Here is a 16,752-nt window from a genome sequence, read left to right as displayed (position 1 = left end):
GCTGAATTATAATAAATTATGATGTTTTACACTTCTAGCACAAGCTTTGCTTACTGGTGAAGATTTTATCTGTTTTTAATTCTGCCAATGGCCACTCTCCCTTTCTATCTGATAGACAACTGACTGTGTTAGTTTGCTGATACTGTCTCTTCAGAATATTCCATGCTGCCTTCCCTCTACTGTCTATTCACCAAACATGCTTCTGATCTTGATTTTGTTCAAGATTTCTTCTCCTGATGACCTTAATTTGATTACCTTAATTTGGTGACCAGCTGGCATAGGTAGTCAGACACATTTCTAGTTATCTTTTTTTTTTTTTTTTTTTTTGGTGGTACGCGGGCCTCTCACTGCTGTGGCCTCTCCCGTTGCAGAGCACAGGCCCCAGACGCGCAGGCCCAGTGGCCATGGCCCACAGGCCCAGCCACTCCGCGGCACGTGGGATCTTCTCGGACCGGGGCACAAACCCGTGTCCCCTGCATTGGCAGGCGGACTCTCAACCATGCACCACCAGGGAAGCCCTCTAATTATCTTTTTATTTTACATTAATAAATTAGCATCTTGGAGAAACTGCCTGGGTCACTGAAGACCAGGCCCAAGGTGACTGTGTCAGGAAGCAGACACTGAGAGAAGGCTGGCTTGAGACACTAGTGCATGTTTTCTTCTGCTGCAGAATGGCTCGGTAGGAAGGAGAAAACCCCGGTAGGAAATTGATCTGGGATTTCTGACCCAGTGCCCTAGAGTCAGTTCTGATTTGAGGTACTTCTGGAGACTAACTCATCCTCTTAAAAAGAAACCTGGGGACAGAGACTGGACACCAGAGGTCAAGAACGAAAAAGAAAACTTAGGCTTAGCTCCTGTCAGATGTAGACAAGGTGACTGAGTGTGGATATTTTCCTCAGGTAGAACTGGGATGAAAGCTGTCCTGCTGAGCCATCAGAGGGTGCAAAGAGAGAGCTTTTGAGAATAAGTTCCCTGTTTTCAAGGGGAAGTGATACACTAATTTGTCAGAAATTGATATTTGATTTTTATTCTTGTTTGTACAAAAAATGCAGTGCTTTATGAGTTTAGAAAGAAAAGTTAGTGAGCAAAATCATCAGAAGTGAGGGATGTTCTCTATCACTTAGTTTAATATGAAGATGTGGCTTTGTATCAATGATGTGTTTGTTTTTGTTTTGCTTTTGACCAACATTGGGAATCCTATTATACAAATGTGTGTAGTGAGAAGGGCTGCTACCCCGTTTGGTGAACATTTTCATGAACAATATATGGAAAAATTTTGAGTACTCACACACACACACACACACACACACACACACACACACACACACACGCACGCATGCACAAGAAAATTGAATTTGCCCGGCCAGACTAGGTAATGCACCCAATCTCACAGACTCAAGATCCAGAAAGTTCTTCCTACACATAGATCGATATATAAAGATTTTTTACATAGAAAAGCTGAAGAGCTTTCACATTGAAAGAGTAGTTTTTGTGCTAGCTGCCACATCTTCTCAAACTGAGAAAAAAATGTAAAACTTAAGAAATTAATGACCCTTAGCATGATAGAAAATTTAAAAGCTTCATTAAAATATTCTCTTAATATTTTTCTGGTAAGAAATAATACAACTTAATAAAGATATTTCTTAAATATTCAAGCATAACTTGGGTTGCAAGGATTTCCCAGCGTGTAAAACACTATGTAGATTTTGCTTTAGATTTCTATAATTAAAATAATCCACTTTCCAAGCAGTTAGGGAGTGATATTTAGTTACTACGTTAAAGAGTTTGAAACACTTACGGATATTCCTGTATGCTGTTCTTGTAATTCTGCGGCTCAGTAATAAGGTCTGTTATATACTTTAGCCTTATCCTAAGCACAAATATATGTAAAATTATGGATTTTGATGAGCTAGATATTTTCCCCCTAAACTACATTATAATGCTCATTTTGTTAAAGTTAACAATCAAAATATACTCAAACACCATTTTACTATCCCCCATGGGGATACTTACATTTCCCCCTGTAAGTAATAAGAAAGATAACTATAAGATCAGATTTTTATTTCAAGAAGTCAGATTTGAAGAACAATTAGAAAATGCATATGTATCTGACAATAGCAAATACTTAAAAGATAAATCTCAAATGACATAACTTTTTAAAGAAAAAAATGTTATTAAAAACACTGGTTTCAAAAGCAATTTTTTTAAACTAATGTGATACTTTAAAAATCTAAAATGAAAAAAGTGTTTGCTTTGGAAGAACATTTACATGGGACATTCTCATCTATGCTAAGACTGAAATACAAATGACATAATGAGTATTAAGGTGCCACAAAAAAAGTGTCACACATATAGAAGATATTTTATTATTAATATTATTACAGTGCTAAACACTTAGTAGATGTTACATATTTGTAATCAGGATTCATTATTATCTAAATACAAAGAACTACCTGAATTGGTCTTGTATTATTTGCATAGCTTCCCCCATTGTTTAACTCCTATCGTTACTATCAGATTAGTAAAAAAAGTTTAGAAGTCTATTAAAAGTAGAAGAAAAAATGAAAAGTGAAAATTTGATGAAAGCATTTGGGATTTTTAAACCAGTCAAGAATGAGACTTTTATTTTTTTAATGTTTTGGACATTATTTTACCAACTGAGCATATCTGTAGACTATGGGTGAATTATTTAAACTTTCTGGGTCTCATTTATTCAAACAGAAAATAAAGGTTTTGGATTCTAAATGCTCTGTAAGGCTCCATTCTGCACTTAAATTTAAATAATTTAAAAGATCTTTTAAAATGTTGCATAAGTGTGCATATAATTGATATAGCTATCAAATGCACAGAGATAGCTTAGAAGAAATCCTCCAACAAATAAACTTTGTATTATTCCAGATAGAAAGTGATGCTTGAGGAATAGCTGGAAGGTGAAGGGAAGAAGGGTCTGGAAATGTAGAAGTAAATTTAGGAAAAAGAGGAAAGAAGTTAGCAAAACCATATAAATACAAGTAGACACTGAGTTGGAATCCAGGAAGAGGGCTGTGTAAAGAAGAGAAAGACACAGGGAGTTGTAAAAGAAAAAAGAAGCAGGATTTGTCAACAGTTTAGGTGTATCATATGAAATACTGGGACAAATCAGTATATGCTGCACCTTTTTTTCTCTTTAATAATCATTTGCCATTTGAAATGTGGGCAATGAAGTATGACATCAAGAGTAACATCTATAGTTTTAGTTGAAATGAGAAATTTTGTTTTTCCATAACACAGTCAAGTGTTCACCGCGCAGTCATCAGGGTGCTGGGTGACGTGTGTACAGCTTTGTGTGTCCCTCATTGAGCTTCATGTTGCTTGTCCTTAAAATCTCCAAGAAGAGACAGACATTGAAATGCACACATACCGATATAATTAAAAGTTGTGAGAAGTTTTTAAAGGAAAATACCTTCAGTTTGAGTGATTAAGGAAGGCTTTTCTGAGGAAGTAATATCTAAACTGAGACTTGACATGGGATTTTTAATTCACACTCATCATTGGGTAGCTATGATGAGATGCAGAACTACAACAAAGGACAAATGTGTGTTATCATTTGGGTTTAAATGTGTGATCTGATTTTCTCACTTGGGGTCGAGATCAGTTTTAATAAGCACTTGCATAGAGGTGGGGGTAAATTTGGAGCTTCCTTTCATGAGGAGAATGAGGGGCACGTGATTATTTTTATAAAAACGCTTACTGTATATTAAAGTAATACATTGCAGTTCCACTCCTTTTCCTCTAAATATTATTTTTAATGATGTGGAGGGTAGAAAAAATGACTGTTAATTGAAGAAAGAGAACCTTTAGGAATTTTAGTACAGTGTTTCTTAAATGAGAATTTAATTTTGGCACATGTGAACCAACCACTTGGACAGTATTACATTCTATTCGATTAAAATCCTATTGGAGGAGCTTCAAGATGGCAGAAGAGTAAGACGTGGAGATCACCTTCCTCCCCACAAATACATCAGAAATACATCTACATGTGGAACAACCCCTACAGAACACCTACTGAACGCTAGCAGAAGACCTCAGACCTCCCAAAAGGCAAGAAACTCCCCACGTACCTGGGTAGGGCAAAAGAAAAAAGAAAAAACAGAGACAAAAGAATAGGGACGGGACCTGCACCAGTTGGAGGGAGCCGTGAAGGAGTAAAGGTTTCCACACACTAGAAGCCCCTTCGCGGGCGGAGACTGCGGGTGACAGAGGCGGGGAGCTTCGGAGCCACGGAGGAGAGCACAGCCACAGGGGTGCGGAGGGCAAAGCGGAGAGATTCCCGCACAGAGGATCGGTGCCGACCGGCACTCACCAGCCCGAGAGGCTTGTTTGCTCCCCAGCCGGGGCGGGCGGGGCTGGGAGCTGAGGCTCGGGCTTCCGAGGTCGGATTCCAGGGAGAGGACTGGGGTTGGCGGTGTGAACACAGCCTGCAGGGGGCTAGTGCACCACGGCTAGCCGGGAGGGAGTCTGGGAAAAGGTCTGGAGCTGCCGAAGAGGCAAGAGACTTTTTCTTCCCTCTTTGTTTCCTGGTGCGCGAGGAGAGGGGATTCAGAGCGCGGCTTAAAGGAGCTCTAGAGACGGGCGCGAGCCGTGGCTAAAAGCGCGGACCCCAGAGATGGGCGTGGGACACTGGGGCTGCTGCTGTGCCACCAAGAAGCCTGTGTGTGAGCACAGGTCACCATCCACACTGCCCCTCCCGGGAGCCTGTGCCGCCCTCCACTGCCAGGGTCCCGGGATCCAGGGACAACTTCCCTGGGAGAACACACAGTGCACCGCAGGCTGGTGCAACGTCACACTGGCCTCTGCAGCCCCAGGCCCGCCCCGCATCCGTGCCCGTCCCTCCCCCCGGCCTGAGTGAGCCAGAGCCCCCGAATCAGCTGCTCCTTTAACACCGTCCTCTCTGAGCGGGAACAGACGCCCTCAGGCGACCTACACGCAGAGGAAGGCCCAAATCCAAAGCTGAACCCCAGGACCTGTGCGAACAAAGAAGAGAAAGGGAAATCTCTCCCAGCAGCCTCAGGAGCAGCGGATTAAAGCTCCACAATCAACTTGATGGACCCTGCATCTGTGGATACCTGAATAGACAATGAATCATCCCAAATTAAGGAGGTGGAATTTGGGAGCAATGATATATTTATATTTTTCCCTTTTTCTCTTATGGTGAGTGTGTATGTGTATGCTTCTGTGTGATTTTGTCTGTATGGCTTTGCTTTTACCATTTGTCCTAGGCTTCTGTCTGTCCGTTTTTTTTTTTTTTTATAAAAATTTTTTTCTTAATTATCTTTTATTTTTAATTATTTTATTTTATTTTATTTTATCTTCTTTCTTTCTTTCTTTTTTTACTCCCTTTTATTCTGAGCCGTGTGGAGGACAGGCTCTTGGTGCTCCAGCCAGGAGTCAGGGCTGTGCCACTGAGGTGGGAGAGCCAAGTTCAGGACACTGGTCCACAAGAGACCTCCCAGCTCCACGTGATATCAAACGGCAAAAATCTCCCAGCGATCTCCATCTCAATGCCAAGACCCAGCTCCACTCAACGACTAACAAGCTACAGTGCTCGACACCCTATGCCAAACAACTAGCAAGACAGGAACACAACCCCATCCATTAGCACAGAAGCTGCCAAAAATCATAATAAGGCCACAGACACCCCAAAACACACCACTAGACGTGGACCTGCCCACCAGAAAGACAAGATCCAGCCTCATCCACCAGAACACAGGCACTAGTCCCCTCCACCAGGAAGCCTACACAATCCACTGAACCAACCTTAGCCACTGGGGACATATACCAAAAACAATGGGAACTATGAACGTGCAGCCTGCAAAAAGGAGACCCCAAACATAGTAAGGTAAGCAAAATGAGAAGATAGAGAAGCACACAGCAGATGAAGGAGCAAGGTAAAAACCCACCAGACCTAACAAATGAAGAGGACATAGACAGTCTACCTGAAAAAGTATTCAGATTAATGATAGTAAAGATGATCCAAAATCTTGGAAATAGAATGGAGAAAATACAAGGAACGTTTAACAAGGACCTAGAAGAACTAAAGAGCAAACAAACAGTGATGAACAACACAATAAATGAAATTTAAAGCTATCTAGAAGGAATCAATGCAGAATAACTGAGGCAGAAGAATGGATAAGTGACCTGGAAGATAAAATAGTGGAAATAACTACTGCAGAGCAGAATAAAGAAAAAAGAATGAAAAGAATTGAGGACAGTCTCAGAGACCTCTGGGACAACATTAAATGCACCAACATTCGAATTATAGGGGTCCCAGAAGAAGAAGAGAAAAAGAAAGGGACTGAGAAAATATTCAAAGAGATTATAGTTGAAAACTTCCCTAATATGGGAAAGGACATAGTTAAGTCCAGGAAGCACAGAGAGTCCCATACAGGATAAATCAAAGGAGAAACACACCAAGACACATATTAATCAAACTATCAAAAATTAAGAACAAAGAACAAACATTAAAATCAGCAAGGGAAAAACAACAAATAACACATACGGGAATCCCCATAAGGTTAACAGCTGATCTTTCAGCAGAAACTCTGCAAGCCAGAAGGGAGTGGTAGGATGTATTTAAAGTGATGAAGGAGAAAAACCTACAATAAAGATTACTGTACACAGCAAGGATCTCATTCAGATTTGATGGAGAAATTAAGACCTTTACAGACAAGCAAAAGCTAAGAGAATTCAGCACTACCAAACCAGCATTACAGCAAATGCTAAAGGAACTTCTCTAGGCAGGAAACACAAGAGAAGGAAAAGACCTACAATAATAAACCCAAAACAATTAAGAAAATGGTAATAAGAATGTACATATCGATAATTACCTTAAATGTAAATGGATTAAATGCTCCAATCAAAAGACATAGACTGGCTGAATGGATACAAAAACAAGACCCATATATATGCTGTCTATAAGAGACCCACTTCAGACCTAGGGACACATACAGACTAAAAGTGAGGAGATGGAAAAAGATATTCCATGCAAATGGAAATCAAAAGAAAGCTGAAGTAGTAATTCTCATATCAGACAAAATAGACTTTAAAACAAAGACTATTACAAGAGACAAAGAAAGACTCTACATAATGATCAAGGGATCAATCCAAGAAGAAGATATAACAATTGTAAATATTTATGCACCCAACATAGGAGCACCTCAATACATAAAGCAAATACTAACAGCCATAAAAGGGGAAATCGACAGTAACACAGTCATAGTAGGGGACTTTAACACCCCACTTTCACCAATGGACAGATCATCCAAAATGAAAATAAATAAGGAAACACATAATGATACATTAAAAAAGATGGACTTAATTGATATTTATAGGACATTCCATCCAAAAACAATAGAGTACACATTCTTAAGTGCTCATGGAACATTCTGCAGGATAGATCATATCTCAGGTCACAAATCAAGCCTTGGTAAATTTAAGAAAATTGATATCATATCAAGTATCTTTTCTGACCATAATGCTATGAGACTAGATATACAGGAAAAAATCTGTAAGAAATACAAACACATTGAGGCTAAACAACACACTACTTAATAACCAAGAGGTCACTGAAGAAATCAATGAGGAAATCAAAAAATACCTAGAAACAAATGACAACGAAAGCACAATGATCCAAAACCTATGGGATGCAGAAAAAGCAGTTCGAAGAGGGAGGTTTATAGCATTACAATCCTACCTTAAGAAACAAGAAACATCTCAAATAAACAACCTAACCTTACACCTAAAGCAATTAGAGAAAGAAGAACAAAAATACCCCAAAGTCAGCAGAAGGAAAGAAATCATAAAGATCAGATCAGAAATAAATGATAAAGAAATGAAGGAAATTAAAAGGTAGTTCTTTGAGAAGATAAACAAAATTGATAAACCATTAGCCAGACTTATCAAGAAAAAAAGGGAGAAAACTCAATAGAATTAGAAATGAAAAAGAAGTAACAACTGACACTGCAGAAATACAAAGGATCATGGGATATTACTACAAGGAACTATATGCCATAAAATGGACAACCTGGAAGAAATGGACAAATTCTTAGAAATGCACAAGCTTCTGAGACTGAACCAGGAAGAAATAGAAAATATGAACAGACCAGTGACAAGCACTGAAATTGAAACTCTGATTAAAAATCTTCCAACAAACAAAAGCCCAGGACCAGATGACTTCACAGGTGAATTCTATCAAACATTTAGAGAAGAGCTAACACCTATCCTTCTTAAACTCCTCCAAAATATAGCAGAGGGAGGAACACTCCTAGACTCATTCTACGAGCCCACCATCACTCTGGTACAAAACCAGACAAAGATGTCACAAAGAAAGAAAAGTACAGGCCAATATCACTGATGAACATAGATGCAAAAATCCTCAACAAAATACTAGCAAACAGAATCCAACAGCACATTAAAGGGATCATACACTATGATCAAGTGGGGTTTATCTCAGGAATGCAAGGATTCTTCAATATATGCAAATCAATCTACATAATACACCATATTAACAAATTAAAGGAGAAAAACCATATGATCATCTCAATAGATGCAGAGAAAGCTTTCAACAAAATTCAACACCCGTTTATGATAAAAACCCTCTAGAAAGCAGGCATAGAGGGAACTTTCCTCAATATAATAAAGGCCATATATGATAAACCCACAGCCAACATTGTCCTCAATGTTTAAAAACTGAAACTATTTCCATTCAGATCAGGAGCAAGGCAAGGTTGCCCACTCTCACCACTATTATTCAACATGTTTTGGAAGTTTTAGCTACAGCAATTTCAGAAGAAAAGGAAATAAAAGGAATCCAAATTAGAAAAGAAGAAGTAAAGCTGTCACTGTTTGCAGATGACATGACACTATACATAGAGAATTCTAAAGATGCTACCAGAAAACTACTAGAGCTAATCAATGAATTTGGTAAAGTAGCAGGATACAAAATTAATACACAGAAATCTCTTGCATTCCTATACACTAATGCTGAAAAATCTGAAAGTGAAATGAAGAAAACACTCCCATTTACCATTGCAACAAAAAGAATAAAATATCTAGGAATAAACCTACCTAGGGAGACAAAAGACCTGTATGCAGAAAATTATAAGGACACTGATGAAAGAAATTAAAGATGATACAAACAGATGGATAGATATATCATGTTCTTGGATTGGAAGAATCAACAATGTGAAAATGACTCTACTACCCAAAGCAATCTACAGATTCAATGCAATCCCTATCAAACTACCACTGGCATTTTTCATGGAACTACAACAAAGAATTTCACAATTTGTATGGAACCACAAAAGATCCCGAATAGCCAAAGCAATCTTGAGAAAGAAAAATGGAGCTGGAGGAATCAGGCTCCCTGACTTCAGACTATACTACAAAGCTACAGTAATCAAGACAGTATGGTACTGGCACAAAAATAGAAATATAAATCAGTGGAACAGGATAGAAAGCCCAGAGATAACCCCATGCATACATGGTCACCTTATCTTTGATAAAGGGGGCACGAATACACAGTGGATAAAAGACAGCCTCTTCAATGAGTGGTGCTGGGAAAACTGGATAGCTACATGTAGAAGGATGAAATAAGGACACTCCCTAACTCCATACACAAAAATAAACTCAAAATGGATTAAAGACCTAAATGTAAGGCCAGAGACTATCAAACTCTTAGAGGAAAACATAGGCAGAACACTCTATGACATAAATCACAGCAAGATCCTTTTTGACCCACCTCCTAGAGAAATGGAAATAAAAACAAAAATAAACAAATGGGACCTAATGAAACTTCAAATCTTTTGCACAGCAAAGGAAACCATAAACAACAGGAAAAGACAACCTTCAGAATGGGAGGAAATATTTGTAAATGAAGCAACTGACAAAGGATTAATCTCCAAAACGTACAAGCAACACATGCAGCTCAATATCAAAAAGCAAACAACCAAATCCAAAAATGGGCAGAAGACCTAAATAGACATTTCTCCAAAGAAGATATACAGACTGCCAACAAACACATGAAAGAATGCTTAACATAATTAATCATTAGAGAAATGCAAATCTAAACTACAATGAGATATCTTCTCACACCGGTCAGAATGGCCATCATCAAAAAATTTACAAACAATAAATGCTGGAGGTGGTGTGGAGAAAAGGGAACCCTCTTGTACTGTTGGTGGGAATCTAAATTGATACAGGCACTATGTAGAACAGTATGGAGGTTCCTTAAAAAAGCTAAAAATAGAACTACCATACCACCCAGCAATCCCACTCATGGGCATATACCCTGAGAAAACCATAATTCAAAAACTGTCATGTACCAAAATGTTCATTGCAGCTCTGTTTACAATAGCCAGGACATGGAAGCAACATAAGTGTCCATCAGCAGATGAATGGATAAAGATGTGGCATATATATACAATGGAATATTACTCATCCATAAAAAGGACAAAACTGTGTTATTTGTAATGAGGTGGATGGACCTAGAGTCTGTCATACAAAGTGAAGTAAGTCAGAAAGAGAAAAACAAATACCGTATGCTAATACATGTATATGGAATCTAAAAAAAAGAAAGAAAAAAAATTGTCAGAAGAACCTAAGGGCAAGACGGGAATAAAGATGCAGACCTACTAGAGAATGGACTTGAGGATACGGGGAGGGGAAGGGTAAGCTGGGATGAAGTGAGAGAGTGGCATGGACATATATACACTACAAACGTAAAATAGATAGCTAGTGGGAAGCAGCCGCATAGCACAGGGTGATCAGCTCGGTGCTTTGTGACCACCTAGAGGGGTGGGATAAGAAGGGTGGGAGGGAGGGAGACTCAAGAGGGAAGAGATATGGGGACATATGTATATGTATAACTGATTCATTTTGTTATAAAGCAGAAAGTAACAAACCTTTGTAAAGCAATTATACTCTAATAAAGAAGTTTTTAAAAAATCCTATTATACCTTATTGCATCATTTTAAGATAATAAAAACACAGTTTTCCAAACTTTTAAGTCAGTAATTCTAAACGTGTATCCCTTTTCTCTCTCTAATATTGATCAGGCTTTTTTCAATTAAATGCATCTTTGTAACCTCCAATCAAATAGGTTCCGTATAAATTCTTAGACCTAGGGGAATTGAGAACTATTTATTTGTCTTCATCACATAATAGATGAGATGTGAAATGGGTTATGTGCTATATGAGTCCCTGGAAGATGCTTTAAAATAGCATGTGAGTTTGTAGAGTTTCAGGTAGCAAATTAATTTCAAATTGATCATCATTTTTCCCTTTTAAAATCCAGTTAGGCAAGTTCCACAAAGGCACTGTGAAGAATTAGAGGGGGAAAAAAACTCACCCAAATTTTGGCCTTTTCTGTGTATCTAAAATGGCTTAGAGAAAAAAGTAGCAGAAATAACCTTTGTGACTTGCCAATCCTTTAAAACCGTGGAAAGCAAATCAATCTAATATGACCTGAATAACTCAGAGATGATTTTTTTTAGGTTTCTTTCATTCAAGATGAATAACAAAATTCTGTCTAAATAAAGAAACATGAATGAAATTTTCAGTGACCTTATTTCTTCAACCACATCCTTCCCTCCTTGATTTTTTTTTCTTTTTTAAAATCTCTACTCTCGGACTTCCCTGGTGGTTCAGTGGTTAAGAATCTGCCTGCCAGTGTAGGGGACAATGGTTCCATCCCTGGTCTGGGAAGGTCCCACGTGCCGTGGAGCAGCTAAGCCCATGCGCCACAGCTACTGAGCCTGTGCCCTAAATCCTGCTCTCTAGAGCCTGCGTGCTGCAACTACTGAGCCCGTGCACCTCGAGCCCATGCTCTGCAAAAAAAAAAAAAAAAAAGTCTCTACTCTTAATATAGCAGAAGCTCTGATGGGAAAAGATTTTGTGGGTGGAAAAGGACCTGGGCTAACAGCAGCTGGGTGGCCATCTCTGAGAGACTCTAACAAGTTACACTAATTCAGTTCAGAATAGTATAAAATGAGGTATAAGAGGAAAGGAGGCTGAATTTAGATAAACGTTTCAATTTACACATACATGAACGGATCATCATACTTCCACAAATTAAATGTATCGGCAATGTAGCACTGTCCGGCTTCCTCATTGGAAGACAGATCTCCATGCATTTCTTGTGTCCTGCATTATTCAGCTTCTGAGCAAAGGATGTGTTGCATGGAGTTTACCCTGAGACATTTGCTTACATTCTGGAGTGATTTACCTACCTACTACCCCTCCCCTTCCTTCCCTCTTGCTTCACCTCCTCCTTCTCCTCCTCCCTCTCCCTCAGATGTGCTAGCAGCCTATAACAGCTAGAAATTCCTAATGTTGGGGTTCTTCTTCTATGGTGCAGCCCACCACTCATGCAGGGAAACATCTGGCACTTATCATGTTTCCCTGTGGGAAGTGGGGAACCAGTGGAAGATATTTCCCTGGCTGATGAGTTTTGCTATCTCTGTAAATCAAGGATCTTGTGTCTTCTGTCAGTATATGTATATGAAACAGTGGCAGGCTAACATTAGCTTGTGAGTAGGGTAAAGTCTCAGACCCTTCATGGTTTCTGACCTAACTAGTATGCAAAAGGAATTGCAAACCCAAGTGCCCCTGGAAGCAAGGGATGTGAATTAAGAGAAGTAGTTCAGGTGTAAAATCATTAATGGCAACTGACACTCCACCTTAGAGTTAGGTGTGATAAGGAGTAATAGGGATTGTGGCAACTACAGGCAGTATCTTCTTGTGAAATATCCTACTTTTAAAGTACTTGGTAAACTATTCTACTTGAAAGCACTGTTTGGGTTAAACTAAACTTATGGGAATTGGGTCATCACCATTTAGTCTCTTCTGTCGTTGATGGTGAGAAACTCCAGACATTTTTTCTGCTTGGTAACCAAGGAAACAGTTGGCAAAATACCAAAGTAGACACTCAAAGAAAAAAAAATTCTTAGCAATCCATATATTGTAAAGCCTGACATTATCAAAGAAGAAATACAGTATTTTTTTTTCAGATATATACCCAGGAATGGAATTGCTGGGTCATATGGTAGTTCTATTTTTAGTTTTTTGAGAAACCTCCATACTGTTTTCCACAGTGACTGCACCAATTTACTTTCCCACCAACAGTGTAGAAGGGTTCCCTTTTCACTACGTCCTCACCAACATATGTTTTTTGTGTTCTTTTTGATGGTAGCCATTCTGATAGGTATGAGATGATATCTCATTGTGGTTTCGATTTGCATTTTCCTCATGCTTAGTGATGTTGAGCATCTTTTCATGTGCCTGTTGGCCATCTGCATTTCCTCTTTGAAAAATTCAGTTCTTCTGCCCATTTTTAAATTGGGTTATTTGTTTTTCTGTTGTTGAGTTGTATGAGCTGTTTATATACATTGGATATTAACCTGTGATAGGTCACATCATTTGCAAATATTTTCTCCCATTCAGTAGGTTGTCTTCATTTTGTCAGTGGTTTCCTTTGCTGTCAAAAGCTTTTAAGTTTAACTAGGTCCCATTTGTTTATTTTTTATTGTCTTTGTTTTAGGAGACGGATCCAAAAAAAATATTGCTATGACTTTTTGTCAAAGAGTGTTCTGCCTATATTTTCCTCTAGGAGTTTTATGGTTTCTGGTCTTAGACTTAGGTCCTTAATCCATTTTGAGTTTATATAGGGAGTTAGAGAATGTTGTGATTTCATTCTTTTATATGTAGCTCTCCAGTTTTCCCAGAACCACTTATTGAAGTAACTGTCATTTCTCCATTGTATATTCTTACCTCTTTTGTCATAGATTAATTGAACATAAGTGTATGGGTTTATCTCTGCCAAACCATTTTCCAAAGTGGCTGTACCATTTTGGATTCCCATCAGTAATGCATCGGAGTTCCAGTTGCTCCACATAGGATACATGCTTTTTATACATTTTAAACAACAGTTCCTTTCTTTCAAGTCTTTCTGAAGATGTGTTATATTAAAAATTGGTATATTATGCTGGAATTTCATATTTTTTTCCAAACACAGTTTGGTTAAACTAGATGGCAGGCTGAGTCAATTCCATTTTTCTTTCTTATGAGTTAATAGAGACTATTTTATTTATAAGTGTATATATATATGTGTGTTAATTATATATATGTTAGGAAATCGAAGATATTTTGGTAAAAATTATGATTAAATTCTGTCTTACACATGTATGATAATAGTTTTCATATCATTTAAATATTTTGATGAATAATTCGAAGTTTCCTAAATATAGAAAAAAAATCTGATAAGACAAGTCTTTAGAGCCTTATTAATATTAGAGTCTTTGGTTATATTAGAACTAATATTTCCAAGGTAGTTGACAAGGCCACTCCATCTTTATTTGGAGCATGCAACCGCCCATGAGAAGAACAACTTAGAATAGCTGGATTACTTTAGAACATTTCCATGGCAGTAATAGTTCTAATGTAAGTAGAATTGGCCTCTGCAGATAATGCAGGTCATTCAGACCAAACTGGAATTTTCAATTGCCCTTTAAGTCATTCAGTAAGGTGCTAATGAAACTTAAGAGTAAAATTTGGCTTCCCTAATGTCTAGAGTGACAATACTGCCTCACATACAATAATATTAGTGTTTTAATACCCTTCCATTTATTGGAAAAACACCAAAAGTGAAAGTGGATTTTCCAGAATAGACACACTTGGGTTTGCTCTTTTTTGTGACTAGTTTCTTAGGGTAATTTGCAAAACTTTTTGCAAGATTAAATTAAATACAGGACAGAAGTAAAACTGAACTTCAGCATTCATAACTTTTTCTCAAGATGTGATTTGTTATCAGGTAGGCTTCTTTTTAATGGCTAGCTTAATTAAGTATTCAGAAGAGGCTGAGATTGTAGTTATATATGCAAATTGACATTTTTTAGTATCTCAGTTTGAAATTATTGTTCACTCTTTCTCAAGAATGCTACCATTTAGAGACTAGAAAATTGAAGATATTTTGGTAAAAAAATTGTGATTAAATTGTGCCTTAGAGCAAGACCCAACTGTCACTGCCTTGGATTATTTCTGTGTCTTCCCTTTGGCAATGAATGCTAGTAGAAGCAATATCAAAATGCTTATCATGTAATATGAAGTAAACTCCAATACAAATACTCCTTGTGTAGATAACATCCACTCAGAAATGCTGCTCACCTGGTGTAGACCATAAATGAGAAAATTTGTAACTTTCACAAATGGCCAATTCTTTAACTTGTGACCATATAAAGACAACAGAAGGAATGATTTGGAACAGTTAAGTCCACCTACACACTCAAATGGAGCTATGTATGTGTATATATCCCTAAAGTTAGCTTACAGATATTTATATGTACAGGTATGCTTTTCATAGACTTGAGATTCTATTATATCAAATTTCTATCCCTTCTCATGAATAAACTAAGATAATCATGAGCAGTGTAGTCATGTTGGTAGTGTTTATTTTTATTTATGCTAGTTTTTCCTTTTTCTTGCATCTTCTGAGCTTTTTATTACCATATCCTGTGTTGTATTGGGATAGACAAATATTGATCCAAAGAATGTATTTGTAATTAATTAGTGTATTCGTTATTAATCAGTCCTTGCTTACACCTTTTCCCTATTGTTCACCCAACTGCAGTCTTTTTTTCCCTAAAAAACAGAAGATACTTTATTACAGTATGTTCTGCCAAATTCTGACTGCTGGCTTTTTGTTTATTAGAATAATTGTATGATTTTATACTGAGTATTCTTTTTGTGTTTTTGTTTTCTCTGCTTATAATATTTCTTTTATTCATGCTGGTGGTGAAAAGAAGGGTGCATTTTATATTTGCAGTGACCCATTTTAAAGCAGTAGGAGACTGCCTGTTCCCCAGGCAGTATTAGGTGAACTGTATTTGCCCATTAATTAAATGAATAAACCTTTTCCAAATTGAGTCATTTCCTCAGTGACAAATAAAGGAGAAAAATTCTAGTAATTCTCAAGAAAACCTAGAAAGTTGGTGGAAGATGTCAAGAGGCTTAAGGTCAGTAATTTGACCTTTTAATTATCTTCTTTAATTAGGAATAAATAATGTATGAAACAACTTTTAATGGAGGATAGAATTTGAAAAATGAAATAAAATTTCAACTTCCACATATAGCATTTGTGAGGAAAAATGAAACAGAAACATATATTCATATAATAGTGGAAAAAAGGAATGTGTTTTTTAAGTTTGAGTTTGCTTAATGTTCTTCATTATTAAATTATAGCAGGATTCCTAGTAAGTATGCAACATATTTGCATGAGTATTAAAATAATTCATCATGATTAATTCTATTATAGTAAATCTCAGCCCTAATCACAATCTGCCATATACTATAGTGGTTTGTCAGTATTTCACATTTTACTGGAGTTTCAGTGGAACTGCAGCTCCTGTAAGCACCGATGTCATCTGAGTTCACTGTGATTAATGAGGTTCTGAAGGAGATCTAATAACAATTAGCCAGTTCCATAAAATGTTACAGAATAAGGTCGATGGGAGAAAAATTTTAAAGCTCTTCAAAATGTGCATTTTAGAGAGTACCTCTGGCAACAAATTTGGTTTCTTGAAGGATGAAGAGGTTTAACCTTGGAAACAGCTGAACTACTGGGGCAACAGTGGGAAAAGGTTCAGTAATTTGCCTTCAGATACTTAAAGGCTCAGAAGAAAGCAGGACCAGTCTAGGATTAATGGTTGAAAGTTAAAAAGA

At 37.5% G+C, this 16,752-nt stretch overlaps 1 protein-coding gene across 1 annotated transcript in view; it reads left to right on the top strand.

Annotated features, from left to right (window-relative positions):
- MALRD1 (MAM and LDL receptor class A domain containing 1) overlaps nt 1–16,752 on the top strand; it is a gene marked incomplete at both ends in the record, with an annotated part of 598,196 nt that overhangs the window by 180,421 nt on the left and 401,023 nt on the right. The gene's annotated exons all lie outside the window — the stretch shown is intronic.

The sequence above is a fragment of the Mesoplodon mirus genome, assembly GCF_964341445.2.
Source record: "Mesoplodon mirus genome assembly, chromosome: 4".
NCBI classification, from domain to species: domain Eukaryota; kingdom Metazoa; phylum Chordata; class Mammalia; order Artiodactyla; family Ziphiidae; genus Mesoplodon; species Mesoplodon mirus.
This window is presented reverse-complemented; position numbering and strand designations above follow the sequence as displayed.